Below are 17,728 nucleotides of genomic sequence, written 5' to 3' on the forward strand. Positions count from 1 at the left end.
GAAGACTTCCGTTTCCCTGGCCCCCAACGCCTAATTTTTATCATGGAGATCCAATCCCTCTACACCTCCATCCGCCATGACCAGGGCGTCCAAGCCCTCTGTTTCTTCCTCTCCCAACGCCCCCAACAGTACCCTTCTACCGACACTCTCATTCGTTTGGCTGAACTTGTCCTCACCCTTAACAATTTTTCCTATGAATCCTCCCACTTCTTACAGACCATGGGCACCCGTATGGGCTCTAGCTATGCCTGTCTCTTTGTTGGCTACGTAGAACAGTCCATCTTCCGTAATTACACCGGCACCACTCCCCACCTCTTCCTCTGCTACATTGATGACTGCATCGGCGCAACCTTGTGCTCCCGCGAGGAGGTTGAGCAATTCATCAACTTCACTAACACATTCCACCCTGACCTTAAATTCTCCTGGACCATCTCTGATACCTCCCTCCCCTTCCTGGACTTCTCCATCTCCATTAATGATGACCGACTTGACACTGACATTTTTACAAGCCCACCGACTCCCACAGCTACCTGGATTACACCTCGTTCCACCCTACCTCTTGCAAAAATGACATCCCGTATTCCCAATTCCTCCACCTCTGCTGTATCTGCTCCCAGGCTGACCAGTTTCACCACAGTACACACCAGATGGCCTCCTTCTGTAGAGACCGCAACTTCCCTTCCCACGTGGTTAAAGATGCCCTCCAACATAAATCATCCACAACCCGCACCTCCGCCCTCAAACCCCACCCCTCCAACCGTAACAAGGACAGAACCCCCCTGGTGCTCACCTTCCACCCTACCAACCTTCGCATAAACCACATCATCCGGCAACATTTCCGCCACCTCCAAACGGACTCCACCACTAGGGATATATTTCCCTCCCCACCCCTTTCTGCCCACTGCAAAGACCGTTTCCTCTGTGACTACCTGGTCAGGTCCACGACCCCCCAACAACCCACCCTCCCTTCCTGGCACCCTCCCCTGCCACCGCAGGAATTGTAAAACCTGCGCCCACAGTTCCTCCCTCACCTCCATCCAAGGCCCCAAAGGAGCCTTCCACATCCATCAAAGCTTTACCTGCACATCCACCAATATCATTTATTGTATCCATTGCTCCCAATGTGGTCTCCTCTACATTGGGGAGACTGGGCGTCTCCTAGCAGAGTGGTTTAGGGAACTTCTCTGGGACACCCGCACCAATCAACCCCACCGCCCCGTGGCCCAACATTTCAACTCCCCCTCCCAATCTGCCAAGGAAATGCATGTCCTGGGCCTCCTCCACCGTCACTCCCTCACCACCCGACACCTGGAGGAAGAACGCCTCATCTTCCACCTCGGAACACTTCAACCCCAGGGCATCAATGTGGACTTCACCAGTTTCCTCATTTTTCCTTCCCCCACCTCACCCCAGTTCCAACCTTCCAGCTCAGCACCGTCCCCATGACTTGTCCTACCTGCCTATCTTCCTTTCCATCTATCCACTCCACCCTCCTCTCTGACCTATCACCTTCATCCCCACCCCCATTCACCCATTTTACTCTTTGCTACCTTATCCCACCCTCCTCTCTGACCTATCACCTCCATCCCCACTCCCATTCACCTATTGTACTCGGTGCCACTTTCTCCCCACCCCCAACCCCCTCTCATTTATCTCTCCACTCTGCAGGCATCCTGCCTCTATTCCTGATGAAGGGCTTTTGCCTGAAACGTCGATTTTCCTGCTCCTCGGCTGCTGCCTGACCTGCTGTGCTTTTCCAGCACCACTCTAATCTATACCTAAAGAGTTAGCCTGGCAAAGTTACCAAACACAACTACATGCATGCCAAACAGCATAAGCAGCAAGTGATAGACAGAGCTAAGTGATCCCACAACCAACAGATCAGATCCAAGTTCTGTAGTCTTGCCACATCCAGTCATGAATGGTGTTGGACAATTAAACAATTCACAGGAAGAGGAGGCTCCACTAATATCCATATCCTCAATGATGGAAGACCCCAAAAGCATAAGTGCAAAAGATAAGGCTGAAGCATTTGCAGCAATTTTCAGTCAGAAGTGCCAAGGAGATGATCCATCTCAGCCTTGTCCAGTGGTCCCCAACATTACAGATACCATTTTTTAGCCAAACAGATTCATTTACGTGATATCAAGAAACGGTTGGAGGCACTGGATACTGCAAAAGCAATTGGCTCTGGCAACATTCCAGCAATAATACTAAAGACTTGTGCTGCAGAACTTAGTGTTCCCCTAGCCAAGTTGTTCCAAAATTGAGAGAGGGCTGCTGGAAAAGCACAGCAGGTCAGGCAGCATCCGAGGAGCAGGAGAATTGATCCTGATGAAGGGCTTATGCCCAAAATATTGATTTCCCTGTTCCTCGGATGCTGCCTAACCTGCTATGCTTTTCCAGCACCGCACTCTTGACTCTGATCTCCAGCATCTGTAGTCCTCACTTTCTCCTGTTCCAATGCAGATACAACACTGGCATCTGCCAACAATGTGAAAAACTGTCCAGTTATGTCCTCACACAAAAAGCAAGACAAACTCAACCTGGCCAGTTACTGCCCCATCAGTCTACTCTCAATCATCAGTAAAGTGATGGACGGTATCATCAACAGTGTTATCAAGCAGCACCTGCTCAGCAACAAACTGCTCAGTTGACACCTAGTTTGGGTTCCACCATGACCACTCAGCTCCTGACCTCATTACAAGCTTGGTTCAAACATGGACAAAAGAGCTGAATTTCAAAGGTGAGGTCAGAGTGATACCCCTTGACATCAAGGTCGCATTTAACAGAGTGTGGCACAAAGGACTCCTGGTAAAACTGGAATCACTAGGTATCAGGGACAAACTCTCCACTGGTTGGAGTCATACCTGGCACATAGGAAGACGGCTGAGGTTGGTGAAGGTTTGTCATCTCAGCTCCAGTTGCTTTATCAATGACATCCTTTCCATCATAAAGTAGAAGTGGGGATGTTCACTGATGATAGCACAATGTTCAACACCATTCACACCTCCTCAGACACTGAAGCAGTCCATGTTCAAATACAACAAGACCTAGTCAATATTCAGGCTTAGGCTGAAAATTGGCAAGTAACATTTCTGCCACATAAATGCCAAGCCATGATCATCTTCAATAAGAGGCAATCCAATCAGTGCACCTGGACATTCAAAGGTGTTATTATCACTGAATCCCCCACAATCAACATCCTTGCTGTTATCATTGACCAGAATCTCAACTGCATGCACCACATAAACACAGTGGGTACAAGAACAAGTCAGAAGCTAGCAATACTGTGGCAAGTAATTCACCGCCTGACCCCCGTCATCATACTAGCCACCATCTACAAGGCACATGTCAGGAGTGGGATGGAACACCACCCAATTGCCTGGATGAATGCACCTCCAAGAACACTCAAAATATTTGACACCATCCAGGACAAAGCAGCTTGCTTGATTGGCATCAATCACATCTATAAGCATGTACCAGCTCCACAACTGACATTGTGTACCAGCAGTGTGTTCTATCTACAAGATGCATTGCAGAAAATCACAAAATATTCTTCGACAGCAACTTCCAAACCCACAAACATTTCTATATAGAAGGACAAGGGCAGCAGATATGTAGGAACTACACCATCTGCAAGTTCCCCTCCAAGCCACTATCCTGACTTGGAAATATTCCTTCACTGTTATTGTGTAAAAATCAGGAATTCCCTCCCTAAGAGCTATGTGGGTCAACCTAAGCATATGGACTACACCAATTTGAGAAAGCAGCTCACCACTACCTTCTCAAGGGCAGCCAGAAATTGGCAATAAATGCTGGCCAGCCAGTGCTGGCCATGTCCCAGGAATGATTTTCTTTTAAATTGCCAATTAAATCCTGGAGGCCTTACATAGAGACTGCAGCTCCCTGCTGGAGTAGAAGCTTGCTCACCCTCTCTATGACCTGAGTAGCTTGACAATAGCATGCAAATAAATATAAATGATTTGGCCATGCGACTGTGCAGCCAGAATTCTACTGCATCACCCAATGGCCTCTTTCACAGCACTACAGGATAAAAGCTACCTCTCCAGCAAAGTAAAAAATAACTTTATTTATATCACATTTTGGGCAGAACCCATCATCCTGCAGCCTCTCAGTTTTATTTCTGACTGGCATCTTTCCCAACCATTGCTAACCTTAAGGCAATATATTCTAATTACATCCGGATGCATTCTGAAACTCACAGGTGCTGAAAGAACAAATCTGCAGGAAGATGTTTTGAGAGTTCAGCACCTTTTCCATTTCTCCTTCATAACCTGGCACCTCAAACAGCTTCTTGTTGTTCTGCAAGGCCATTATTATGCCTTTTGTACCTGAGATAAAAGGAAGGATGAATATCACATATAATTGACCCTGAAGGGTTTATCTTGCTCTTTTACTTTTATTGCTTTAGTTTTTTTTTTGATGAAAGCTGACAATGCCAAGTGTCCACAATACCAGCTAATAGCTGAGGCAGCATTTTGTATTGATCAGTGGTTAAATTCAGCTGTCTCCCCACTATGAAATAGTGCTGATTGCTGGCAAATAGTGATGTAGTTAAAGTAATTTCTTCATAGAAATCCTGTAAGCATTTTATGATTGCAATTGCCAAGTCCAGTGCACAGCAGCAGCAATTACAGATTCCATTAAAGTTTAAGCTCATGTGATCGTTACTCGTTTCTCTGTGGTTTGAAATGTACTGCTGTCTACATTTGCCACAAACAAGATGACTTTGCAGGACCTTGATGATGTCATCTGAAAGTAGCAGTGTAGGAATTCTTTATCCTGGAGGTGATTTGCTTGTTTAATTTTGCAAGAGGTTTCACAGAAAAAGGACATCAGATAATGGCTCTCTGATTATGCTATTATACAGTGGCTCTCAAGCTGGTATTTGTCCAAATCCATTTATACTGTCTGACCTGATCAACAGTTCTGTACTCAGAAGCTGGCTGGTGCATGCGGGCAGAAGCACACTGAGCTCCTCCAACTTGAGATGAAAATGAGTGTCAACACTCTCCAATCATTTAAATCAACTCGAGGCAGGTTTAATAAGGAACCAGGGGATTTGCCTGATCTTAGCTAGCCAACACTAGAGGCAATTTCCTTAAAGAGCTTTGACACCACTTCTGTCTGAGGGCATGTCATGCCTGACTGCAGAATTAGGCTTCATCATGAACATCAACATTTACAGTTGGACTGAAAGAACAGTCTAATCCTTTGTCAATGGAAAGGCAATGAAAAATACAGCAAATTACAGCAGTGTTATTGCTTTATTCTGCACAGATATTAGAACCATTTATTTTAAAAATTATGTTAAAAATTATTTTCAGTTAACATGATAGTCCAACTATATGTTTTACATATTGTTTTTAATGTTTTCCACATGCTGTATATCCAATCTGTTACATATTCTACTTTCTCTGCACTTTATCAGCTATGTATTTTGCCTGTGAGAATAGTTTTGTATTCTTTACATTATATATTTAGTCTTTTCAATACATTGTAAATGTGATATATTCTACCTGTTTTATACTTCATCTTCTATATGTAAATCTGTGATTCCTTTATCTATCTGATTAGATTAGATTTAGATTAGATTACATTACAGTGTGGAAACAGGCCCGTCGGCCCAACAAGTCCACACCAACCCGCCGAAGCGTAACCCACCCATCCCCTACATTTACCCCTTACCTAATACTATGGGCAATTTAGCATGGCCAATTCACCTGACCTGCACATCTTTTGGACTGTGGGAGGAAACCGGAGCACCTGGAGGAAACCCACGCAGACACGGGGAGAACGTGCAAACTCCACACAGTCAGTCGCCTGAGGCGGGAATTGAACCCGGATCTCTGGCACTGTGAGGCAGCAGTGCTAACCACTGTGCCACCGTGCCGCCCACAGATTATAATAGCTTCCATTCCACTTCCTGTGAAGACACTATTCCATTCTCCCAGTTTCTCCATTTCCATTGCATCTTTTCTTGATGATACCACCTTCCAAATTATTGCTTCCGATATGTGTCTGTTTTTCCTCAAAGTTTCCCAACTGTAAATCATGGATGAACTGAGAAATCTACACTCCAGGATGTCTATGGCAAACAAGTTGAGCAACTCTGACACATACAGGAAATCCAGCTACAACCTTCATTAGGCCATCAGAGACGTCAAGAAGTAAAACCAAACCAAGCTTGAGATCATACCAACCACATGGACACCCATTGTTTCTGGCAAGGCCTACACCATACAATGGGTTGCAAAGCTCAATCAAACAGAATCACAGGCAACAGTACACCCCTTGCTGACAAGTTCAATTCATTCTATGCTCACTTTGAACAGGAGGTCAGTGAAACAATGTCACCTTTCCCAACTGACTCAGATCCAACTGTACCCGTGGTCACCAGCACAGATGTTAGATCGGCCTTCTTAATTGTGAACCCGTGGAAAGCGATTGGCCTGGATGGAGTCCCCAGCCATGCACTCAGATCCAGTGCAGACCAGTTGATGGGGGTATTCACAGACATTTTTAATTTTCCTTACCACAATCTGAAGCCTTAATCACCCTCCTGAAGCCAAAAGAAAATCATATAGCGTGCCTCAATGAGTACCACTCCGCAGCTCTACCTCCATAATTATGAAGTGCTTTGAGAGGTTAGTCATGGCTCACATCAACTCCAGCCTACCAAATTACCTTGATCCTTTGCAATTCACTAACTGGCACAACAGGTCCACAGCAGACCCCATTCTCCCTGACCCTACACTCATCGCTGGAACATCTTGATAACAAGGGTACCTACATCAGACTCCTACTTATTGACTACAGTTCTGCCTTCAACACCATAATTCCAAACAAACTCATCTCTAAACTCCAAGATCTAGGTTTCATATCCCTCCTCTGTAACTGGGCCCTTGACTTCCTGACGTACAGATAACAATCGGTAAGAATAGGTGACAATATTTCCTCCAACATTATCCTCAACACCAGTGCCCCACAAGGTTGCATACTCAGCCCCGGCTATACTCCTTAGACACTCCTCTGTGTGGCCAAATTCCACCTCAATGCCATTTAAAGGTTTGCTGATGATGTCTTAGCAGCATGGCGAAAAGACAACAATCTCTCCATCAATGTCAGCAAAATGATGAACTTCAGGAAGCAGAGTGGAGGGCACAACTCTGTCTGCATCAATAGCAGTGTGGAGGGCACACCTCTGTCTGTATCAAGGGCATTGAGATGGAAATGGTCGAGAGTGTCAAGTTCATGGGAGTGATGCTTGTCAACAAACTGTCCTGGTCCACCCATATCGACACAATAGTCAAGAAAGCACAGCAACCTCTCTACTTCCTGAAGAGGCTAAGGAAATTTGGCATGTCCAGAAGCACTCGTACCAATTTTTATAGATATACCAGAGAAAGTTTCCTATCTGGATGCATCAGTGTGGTATATTCACTATTCTTCTCAAGATCGCAAGAAACTACACAGAGTCATGAACATAGCCGAGTCCATCACACTAGCTAGCCTTCCATCCATTGACTCCATCTATACTTCCAACTGCCTCAGCAAAACAACCACTATAATCAAAGACCTCTCCCACCCCAGTTATACTCTCTTTCACCCTCTTCCATCTGTGAGAAGATATAAAAGTTTGAGTACATGTATGAATAGATTCAAGAACAACTTCTTGCAACTGTTATCAGGCTTTTGGACAAATCTCTCAAATATCAAATCTGATCTCTCTCTGCACCTTCTCTGTAACACTGTGTTCTGCACTCTGTTCTGCTACGCTGATGCACTTTATATGGTACGATCTGCCTGCAGTGTGCAACATAATACTTTTTCACTGTATCTCGATACTTATGACAATAAATGAATCAATCCATTACTTATTAAAGATATTATTAAGCTGGAGAGGGTTTAGAAGAGACTTACCAGGCTATTGCTAGGAACGGAGGGTTTGAGTTACAAAGAGACTGGATAGGCTGGACTTTTCTCACTGGAGCTCAGGAGGTTGAAAGGTGACCTTACAGAGGTTTATAAAATTATGAGAGGTACAGATAAAGTGAACGGCAAGTAACTTTTCCTTAGGGTGGGAGATTTCAAGACTAGGGGCCATATTTTTAAGGTGAGCAATGAATGATTTAAAAAAGAACCAAGGGGCAATTTTTTACACAGGGAGTTTGCGTGTGGAATGAACTTTCAGAGGAAGTGGTGGATATGGCTTTGGTTAGGATGTTTAAAATACATTAGATATGTACGTGAAAAAAAAAATTAGAGGGATATGGGCCAAACGTAGGCAGGCGAGACCAATTTAGTTTGGGATTATGGTCAGCATGGACTGTTGGACCGAAGGGTCTGCTTCCGTGCTTTATGGCTGTATGACTTTGCATTATGGCTGTATGACTTTGCATTATGGATCAGTTCCATTTTAGTTTTAGGATTTAGTCATGGGACCTGGGTTTTGTTGCCTAGACCAGCATTTATTGCTCATTCCCATTCAGAAGCAACACCCTGCGCCTCTGGTTACTGTGTCATTTTAATTCCCTTGCCCTCTCTCTCTCGCTGACCTGAGGCTCCTCTAGATTTCACATCATGACCACTGCATTCTTTGTTTTAGATAGCTTCTGTCATTATGGATTTTGATTTTGTCATTTAGTGTTTCTCTAAACCCACCTTTTGTGTATTTTTTTGGCCATTCAACAACTATGTTTGCTTTGTATCTGTCTTCTGCTTGTGATGGAGTGAACTGGAGCAGAGATTAAATTAGAGTTTTCCTTTCATTTATTCCTCTTCTCCCTCCTCCCCCTGCCCAAGCTCCATCACTCCTTCTTTGCTTTTGTACTCGTTAATATCTGTAACATCTCTGACTCTTTCTAGCTTGGTGGAGGGCGCGTTGGTCTGAAATATTGAGCAAATTTTATAACAGGCACACAATTCAAAGGGGTGGCTGTAAATAATTTGAGACATCTTTGTTCTGTCCGAAGATTTTGTGGTGTTGTTTTAATGCAGTCTCACTTTTAGAATCTAGTTTCTGAGTCTCCTGACACATCAGAGAGGGCGGTTAGAATAACATATTAAATCTGGATGGATTTTTTGTTAAATGGGGTGGCATACTGGTGAGGTTGCTGAGTTAATTATCCAGAATCCCAGGTTTATGCTCTAGAGTCACAAGTTCAAATTGTAGCAGGCTGGCTTGTGGAATTTAATTCAATTAATAAGTCTAAGTATTGGTGATCATAACAATTATCAATAATTGTTGTAAAAGCCTATCTTTGCTCACTAATGTCCTGTATGGAAGCAGATCAGCCGTCCTTACGCGGCCGAGCTTGCATGTTACTCTAGACCCATGTTACTCACGAATGTGATTCTTAAATGCTCTCAGTTCAAGGGAAATCAGAGGTGGCCAATGCAATCTGGCCTTGCCAGTAACGTTCATGGTCAATAGAAAATGGTGTTAAAAAAAGGGTACTGATGTGACTTCAGTAACTATGGAAAAGTAAGGGAGAAGTGACAAGGCTGCTTCCTAAATTTTCAAACTCTTATCTGAAAGTTCTGCTCAGTGACCTGAGAGACTGATGCCAGCCTCTGAAAGCAAGTAGGAGTCAAATGAATGTGACTTCTCATACCTGAAGGCAATGGCTGTTAGAGTCAGGATGTCATAGGAAATCATGTATTACTTGCTTTTTTGAGTATTTTAAATATTTAGCAGACAGGTATATGGTCATTCCTCACTGTCTGAAAGCTTGTTTTGGTTAAGCCTCATGTGTAAAGATGCATGAGTTACAAAGGATTAATTGTGAGGAAAGTCTTAAGCATCACCCATTCTGATAGCCATATGGAATTGTGGGAAGAACAAGTTAGGTTCTCAAAAGAATGAGACCTAACACCCAACTTCTTCATATTTTTTATTAAAATGTTTATCACATCAACAAATGATGTAGTTAGTTGCTGACATGTGTTAAACCACTTCCTGTTCAACACATAAACCAGGAAATGGTTTTGCTCTTCCATACCAGACCAAGTTAAAAATCACACAACACCAGGTTATTATCCAAAAGGTTTACTTGGAAGTACTAGCTTTTGGAGAGCTGCTCCTTCATCAGGTAACTAGTGGGGCAGGATCATAAGACACAGAATTTATGGCAAAAGATCATAATGTCATGCAACTGAGCATAGGATCCCTGCAGTGTGGAAACAAGCCATTTGGCCCAACAAGTCCACACCAACCCTCCAAGGAGTAATCCACTCAGACCCATTCCCCTACATTTCCCCCAACTAATGCACCCAACCGACACATCTCTGAACACTATGGGCAAATCAGCACGGCCAATTCACCTCACCTGTGGGAAGAAACTGGTACACCTGGATGAAACCTGCACAGACAGTCATCCAAGGCTGGAATCAAACCCAGGTCCCCGGCACTGTGAGGCAATAGTGCTAACCACTGAGCCACCATGCCACCCTCTATTGAATAAATCTAGATTGCTGTTAAGTCTTTCATGTTTTAGAATGGATTGCAGGCTTCAATTCATTAATATGCAGATCCCAGAACTTCTTTCAAGTCACATTCCTGAGATAACTTAAGGTTTTATGAAAAAAAAGTAACATCTCAGCTCAGACAATGCTTTAAAGGTGTGAGGTTAGACTTTGTCTATATTCCAATCTTGAGTCAGGCTGATTGTATTGCCAAAGAAGGAATTTACAAAATATCACATGAATTGACTGCCTGCAGATTGTGCGCCTTTTGAACAAAATCTGCAAATATAATTCTGCAAATGCAAATTCACACTATAGGCTTATGAGTGTGCGCGTGCATGTGAGGGAGAGTGTGTGTACAACACCAGCATCTCAACATCATGGATACCAGACCAAGCCAGGCCTGTAAATCCCTAAATCAAAGAGGATGGTAGCAGCAAACATATCACAAGGTCAAGTATGTAACTGTGTTTTGCTACACATAAAATAAATCCAGCAGTGATCTGGAATATGTTGGATTGCTGACTCAATGTCAGTTTATAGACCGCTAACCCTTTGCTGGTATCTGACTTCATCAGCACTTAGGAATTAAAATGTTGTTCATCAGCTCTGTTCCTCTCTCTACAGGTGCTCCCTGACCTGCTGAACATTTCCAGCCTTTTTGTTTTTTTAAAAAGATTTTTAACATTTGCAGTACTTTGCTTTTGTATATCATGCTAACCAAATTCACTGTGCACCTGACAGAAAGGGCAATATAGGTGCAACCAAGACTTCAAGAAGCAATTATTAATCTCTACACTTTTCCCTTTGTGACTCATATGGACGCGTACTTTAGGTGTTTTATATTATTAGTCAGTATTAAATTTTTTTTATTCTCTTATGTGACAATAGCTTTACCATTCAAATAATGAAATCCACAAATACCCAAAAGTATTCAGAAAAGGAATATGTTGCTTCTGGCAAGGACTAAGCTGCATTAATTCTGCAGCCATAATGAGATCGATAGTACCTGATGGCCAGTTAGGTCTTATAGGAGTAATATAATCAAAGAATATTGGCAATAGTAATTGGTGTGAAGACTGTTAAAACAGCAAATTGTTTTAATGACATAAAATCATTGCTGAAAATCAAATAAGCAGATTATATAGTTTGAACTCCATATTGACAGGGGTGATTTGTTCAAGGGATAAGGGAGCAGCAATTTCAGAACAGGTTGGGAAACCCAAGTCCTTCTTATAATATTTAAAAAGCCAGACAGTTTAGGGGGCAGATTAATGACCCAAACTTCTTGCCTCTTTTGAACCTGAAATTCAAACTGTTGCAGGTGGATTAAAATCTGCTTTAAGACTTCTGAATTTTTTCATCCATTCCCATAACACCATTTTTTTTAAATTAATGGGTTGTTGGAGTGGGCAGGGTTATAACTATGCCCTTAATCTTTTTATGAGTTTGTAGAAGGTCATACTAACAGACCACCAGTGTATGGAAATGTACTTTGACTTCTAACATGAATAATTTTAACAATTTGACCTTTGACAGGAAGCCTATAGTGATTAGCAGCATGAGTTAGACATGAGGCAACAAGTGCTGCAGAACCAGTTCCCCAACCTGCCTTCCTTTCAACTGAGTCCATTGTTCAATCGGAAATGCAGGAGCCCTGAATTTCAAGAATATGGTCAGATGTGTAGCTCACCCAATTTGGGTATCAGGTCGCCTAGCTCTCTTTCCATTAGAATTCCTTCAAAAATGGATCCTGTTGTCTGGACTCACCCACTGTTCCTGGGAATGCCAGAAGTTGTAGAACTTCTCAGTTGGAGATTTATAATGTGAAATCTATAGAGAGAAAAATGCACAAAGAGTTTCCATTGTTTCTTACCATGTTTTTGAGAGAAAGTGAGGGCTGCAGATGCTGGAGATCAGAGCTGAAAATGTGTTGCTGGAAAAGCGCAGCAGGTCAGGCAGCATCCAAGGAACAGGAGAATCAACGTTTCGGGCATAAGCCCTTCTTCTGGAATCGGCTTATGCCCGAAACGTCGATTCTCCTGTTCCTTGGATGCTGCCTGACCTGCTGCGCTTTTCCAGCAACACATTTTCAGCTCTTACCATGTTTTGTTTTATTGCATAGAAAAGAGCAGAACAAAGTGACTGGAACATGGCAATATAGACATAAAGGTGGGGTGGGGGGGGAGGGGAGGGGGGGTGAGGGGGGCGGGGGTGTGGAATATTACTTACTGATACAAGCAGACACTTCCAAACAGCACATGTACCTGAGAGACAGGAACTGTGCATGAAATATCTTAAATCAATCAGAATAAACAGACAGCAGGGGGATTGCATGGTGTAGTGAAAGTGCCCCTAGCTATGGGCCAGGTGATCAGAATTAAATTTCCACCTTCCCCAGATGTATATCATAACCAGAACAGGTTTTTTTTTAAAGTAAACAAATAAACAGGCAAATTTTTTATAGTTTGTCAACAAGATGCTCTTCCAGATCAAGGACAGATTTTTAAAAAAATTTCCTCTGTTAACTTACTCATTCAATATTTCCTATTGTCATTTCACATTGTCTGCCTCTTTATGCCTACCAAAGAAACTCTTTGTGCATTTTCCTCTTTAAGTAGGAATGACAATAATGCTGACCTCACCTGCGATGCCCACCTCCAATGAACAAATTTAAACAAAGTAATATGTGCACCCTTCTCTTCCAGACTTAAGTGATAATTTTAGATTTTGTGGCAATCTTGAATGCACTGTCAGAATTCAAACAATAAATGCACAAAACTGTTATTTTCCCAGTATTTCCAAGTTCCTTGAAAGTGGAATCACAGGTGGATAGAATAGAGAAGAAGGCTTTCCTTTATTGGTCAGTGCATTGAGTATAGGAGTTAGGAGGTCATGTTGCAGCTGTACAGGACACAGGGCTATTGAAATAATGTGTGTAATTCTGGTCTCCCTGCTATAGGAAGGATGATGTGAAACTTGAAAGGGTTCAGGAAAGATTTGCAACATTGTTGCCAGGGTTGGAGGGTTTGAGCTACACTGGGGCTATTGTCCATGGAGTGTTGGAGGCTGAAGGGAGACCTTATTGAAGTTTATGAAATCATGAGGGGCATGGATAGGGAAAATAGACAAGATCTTTTCACTGAGTTAGTGGAGTTGAAAACTAGAGGCATAGATTTAGGGTGAGAGGGGAAAGATTTAAAAGGGACCTAAGGTGTAACTTTTTTATGCAGAGGGTAGTGCATGTATGGAATGAGCTGCTAGAGAAAGTGGTGGAGACTGGTACAATTACATCATTTAAAAGGCATCTGGATGGGTAGATGAATAAGAAGGGTTTAGAGGGATATGGGTCAAGTGCTGGCAAATGGGATTAGATTAATTTAGCAAATCTGGTCAGCATGGATGAGTTGGACCGAAGGGTCTATTTCTGTATCACAGTGACTCTATGACTCTAAGAATTGAGCTATGTCATATTGTTGAAGGGACTTTTTTGGTGAGGGATCTTGTGAATTCTTTCACTATATCTTATTAATCTCATTCCTTGGCATCTCTCTCATGCAATTCCAGCTTCATCTTAATGTGCAACGCTCCTGGAATAACTAACCACTGACAAGATGTCTCAGAATTAATTAGCACACCTTGCACCCATGTCATTGTCCACCCAAGCAAGCACAGTCAGACCAGAGCTGCCTTGCATAGTTCCTGACATTTGCCCGAAGTATAGCAGACAGGAGTAATCAGCATTCCTGCTTTGTGGACAGGGAGCTGGATGGGACGGTGCAGAGAGGGGACATTCTCTTCCCCCAAGACCAGCAAAGAAAGTCATGACGCCAGACCGTTCCAGCCTGGTCCAAGGTTGCTACTTGTGTTAAAACAGTCTCAGCTCAGTCTCAGCTGTCTGGGACGAGTGCTCAGCAATGTAGGAGGACGGTCAATGACTCTCTACTCCCCCACCATAAGTGCCACCATCTCCACTCCCATACCTCACACTCACTCTGTCCACTTCCCACCATGACTCCTTTCTACCATTCTACAACATCTTCCCTCACGTGTTGTCACACACTCTAACAGCTGACACCACTAACTCTGGTATCCTATGCATTGCATTCTCACTCCCTCGGGACACATGCCCACCTTCACCAAAAAGTAATTGCAATGCCACCCCAACTTTCATCTCATTTAATCCTTGCCTCTCTCTCATCCTCGGAGGAAAACAGACCTCAAAAGGGCAGAAAGAGTCAAGAAGGGTAGCAGATTGCTTAGCATTTGGATCCTCACCTCTTATGAGGTTAACAGCATCTTGACTGTGACCACCCTAGTTGCTGACTAACCATATCCAAGATCATGGACTGGCATCAGAGACTGCCCTTGACATTATTTCACTATATCTTATCAATCTCATTCCTTGGCATCGCTCTCATGCAATTCCAGCTTCATCTTAATGTACAACGCTCCTGGCACTCCTCAGGGATATGATCGCCTATATGCAGGACAGGGGGTTGGACACCTGCTTCATCAGCCTGGACCAGGAGAAAGCCTTTGACAGGATATCACACATGTATATGAGAGATGTTCTTTCCAAAATGAGCTTTGGGGAGGGAATCTGCAATTGGATCAGACTGTTCTACACCAATATTGTCAGTGCTGTCTCAATCAATGGGTGGGAATCGGACAGCTTCCCAGTCAGATCTGGAGACAGGCAGGGCTGCCCTCTCTCTTCTGCCTTGTTTGTGTGCCGCATAGAGCCATTTGCCGAGTCCATCAGGAAGGATGCGAGCCTGAGAGGGGTGACTATTCCTGGCAGCGGGGGCCTACAGGTTAAGGCCTCCTTGTACATGGATGACGTCGCCATTTTCTGCTCGGATCCACTGTCCGTGCACAGACTCATGTGCATATGTGACCAGTTCGAATGGGCCACGGGAGCCAAGGTAAACCGAGGCAAGAGCGAGGCCATGCTCTTCGGGAACAGGACCAACCAATTCTCTATCCACTTCACCATCAGGACTGTCCACCTGAAGGTGCTGGGTATTTGGTTCGGAGGGGCTGGGGCGTGCGCCAAGTCTTGGGAGGAGCGTATCAGGAAAGTGAGGCAGAAACTGGACATATGGAAGATACGGTCACTCTCCATCACGGGAAAAAACCTGGTCACCAGGTGTGAAGCACTGTCAGTGTTGTTATATGTGGCACACGTCTGGCCTATTCCCAGAACCTGTGCCATCGCAGTCACCTGGGCCATCTTCCATTTTATATAGAGATCAAAGATGGACCGGGTCCGAAGGGATTCGATCTGGGCAACGGAGGAAAAGGCACACCCAATGCCACCCTCACCCTGATGGCCACCTTTGTGTGTGGCTGCATAAAGCTGTGCATGACTCCCGGTATGCAAACACCAAGTGTCGCTATTTACTGGGGTTCTACCTGTCCCCGGTTTTGCAGAGGATGTGCCTGGCCTCGCTGCCACGCAACGCTCCGAGTAGTTGGACCGTTCCGTATCACCTGTCCTTCATGGAGAAATTTATGAAGAAAAACACCTTTGACCACAAGTCCATCAGGAAGTGGTCAGCACGTAGTGTCCTTGCCACCCTTCGGGAAAAGGAGAGGGAGGATCCTATCGAGCAGTTCCCTGAGCAGACTGTTAAAATCATTTGGCAGAATGCCTCATCGCCAGAACTTTCCAACAAGCACCAAGACATGGCTTGGCTGGTGGTGAGAAGGGCTCTGCTTGTGAGATCCTTCAGGCATGCCGCACCGCACGCTGCCCTCGAAGCGGCTGCAGGGGGACGAGACTGTCACACACCTCCCTCTGGAATGTGCCTACGCAAAGGAAGTCTGGAGAGGAATGCAGTGGTGTTTGTAGAGGTTCGTCCCGAGCAGCTAGATGACGCGGGACTCCGTGCTCTACGATCTGTTCCCCAGGACGCACACCGAGACGAACATCAACTGTGTCAGAAAGATCATCAACTCGGTCAAAGACGCTCTTTGGTCTGTCCGAAACCTGTTGATCTTCCAGCTGAAGGAGCTGACCCCGACTGAGTGTTGCAGACTGGCACATTCCAAGGTCCAGGACTACGTGTTGAGGGACGCTCTGAAGCTTGGGGCAGCTGTTGCAAAGGCGCGCTGGGGAAAGACTACCGTGTAACATCTGCCTGCCTAAGAAGAACAGGGGGCCCACTCAATAAGTGGGATCCACTGAAGCCTCAGCTAAATATTTGGATAGCAAATGTACAGACCTGTATATACGAATGATTAATTCCGATCTCTATCTGTAAAGAAATGGGTGCACCTATGAATGGCACCACCAATTGTACAGTTCATCAAAATATTTTATGAATAAAGTATATTTTTGAAATTAAAAAAATCTGTTGAAAGTATTGTGGACAAGGTCAGTTATACTATGCATCTTACATGCACTTCTACAATTTTGTTTTGATCCAAAATAAGTCATATTGTCAAACATGTATTGTCTGATTGAGCAAAAGTCCTCATCATCTAAAATACTGGACAAGAACCTGGACTTTGCTAACATCTAAAACACAGGACAAATTCCTGAGCTCAGGCGGCAACAAATACACACAGAACCAGAATAATTTCAGTCTGGGACTATTGTTCAACCTGGAATTCCAATTTGTACCTCCACTTGAAGAGAACAATCAACCAAACCTAATATTCTCGACTGAAACTAACTTTTACACCTTGGGCTATTCGGTGTAGACGGTATGAGGGCCTACAGAGATCTGAACATTCAACTTCAATCAAAATCAATTCACAGAGATTGCGGACATTCCACTTCAATCAAAATACATTCACACATGCTTTTAACTATCAGGAAAGTAATTTACCTCAAAGGGAACATCAGAAACACAATGGCAACACAGATTTGAGAGGACTTAACAGGACAGAAAATCTCTATAACTGCGAGCCCTGACCTGACCTGAGGAGAGAGCCTTTTCAACAACAAGCTTTTGCACAAATAGCTTCCCGACTGGCTTTCAGCCTCAACAAGCAGCTTCAGAACCAAGAACTACAGAGGCCAAACAGAGAAGCTGAATTGAGTAGCCAAACAAGGGTATCATTGCAACAAAGGATATCCGAGAGGGGGAAGCCAATCAGCGCTATCCGAACAAGAGCTTCCATCTCCAAACCAGACACTGGGAGCTGATTATTCAGGAATTGAATACAATTGTGTCATATGGAAGGATACCATTGGAAAGTGAGGAGTGAACATCAAATATGAACA

Source organism: Chiloscyllium plagiosum, unplaced genomic scaffold (assembly GCF_037043375.1).
Source record: "Chiloscyllium plagiosum isolate Xiang-an unplaced genomic scaffold, Cpla_swu_hap1 HiC_scaffold_4, whole genome shotgun sequence".
Lineage (NCBI taxonomy): Eukaryota > Metazoa > Chordata > Chondrichthyes > Orectolobiformes > Hemiscylliidae > Chiloscyllium > Chiloscyllium plagiosum.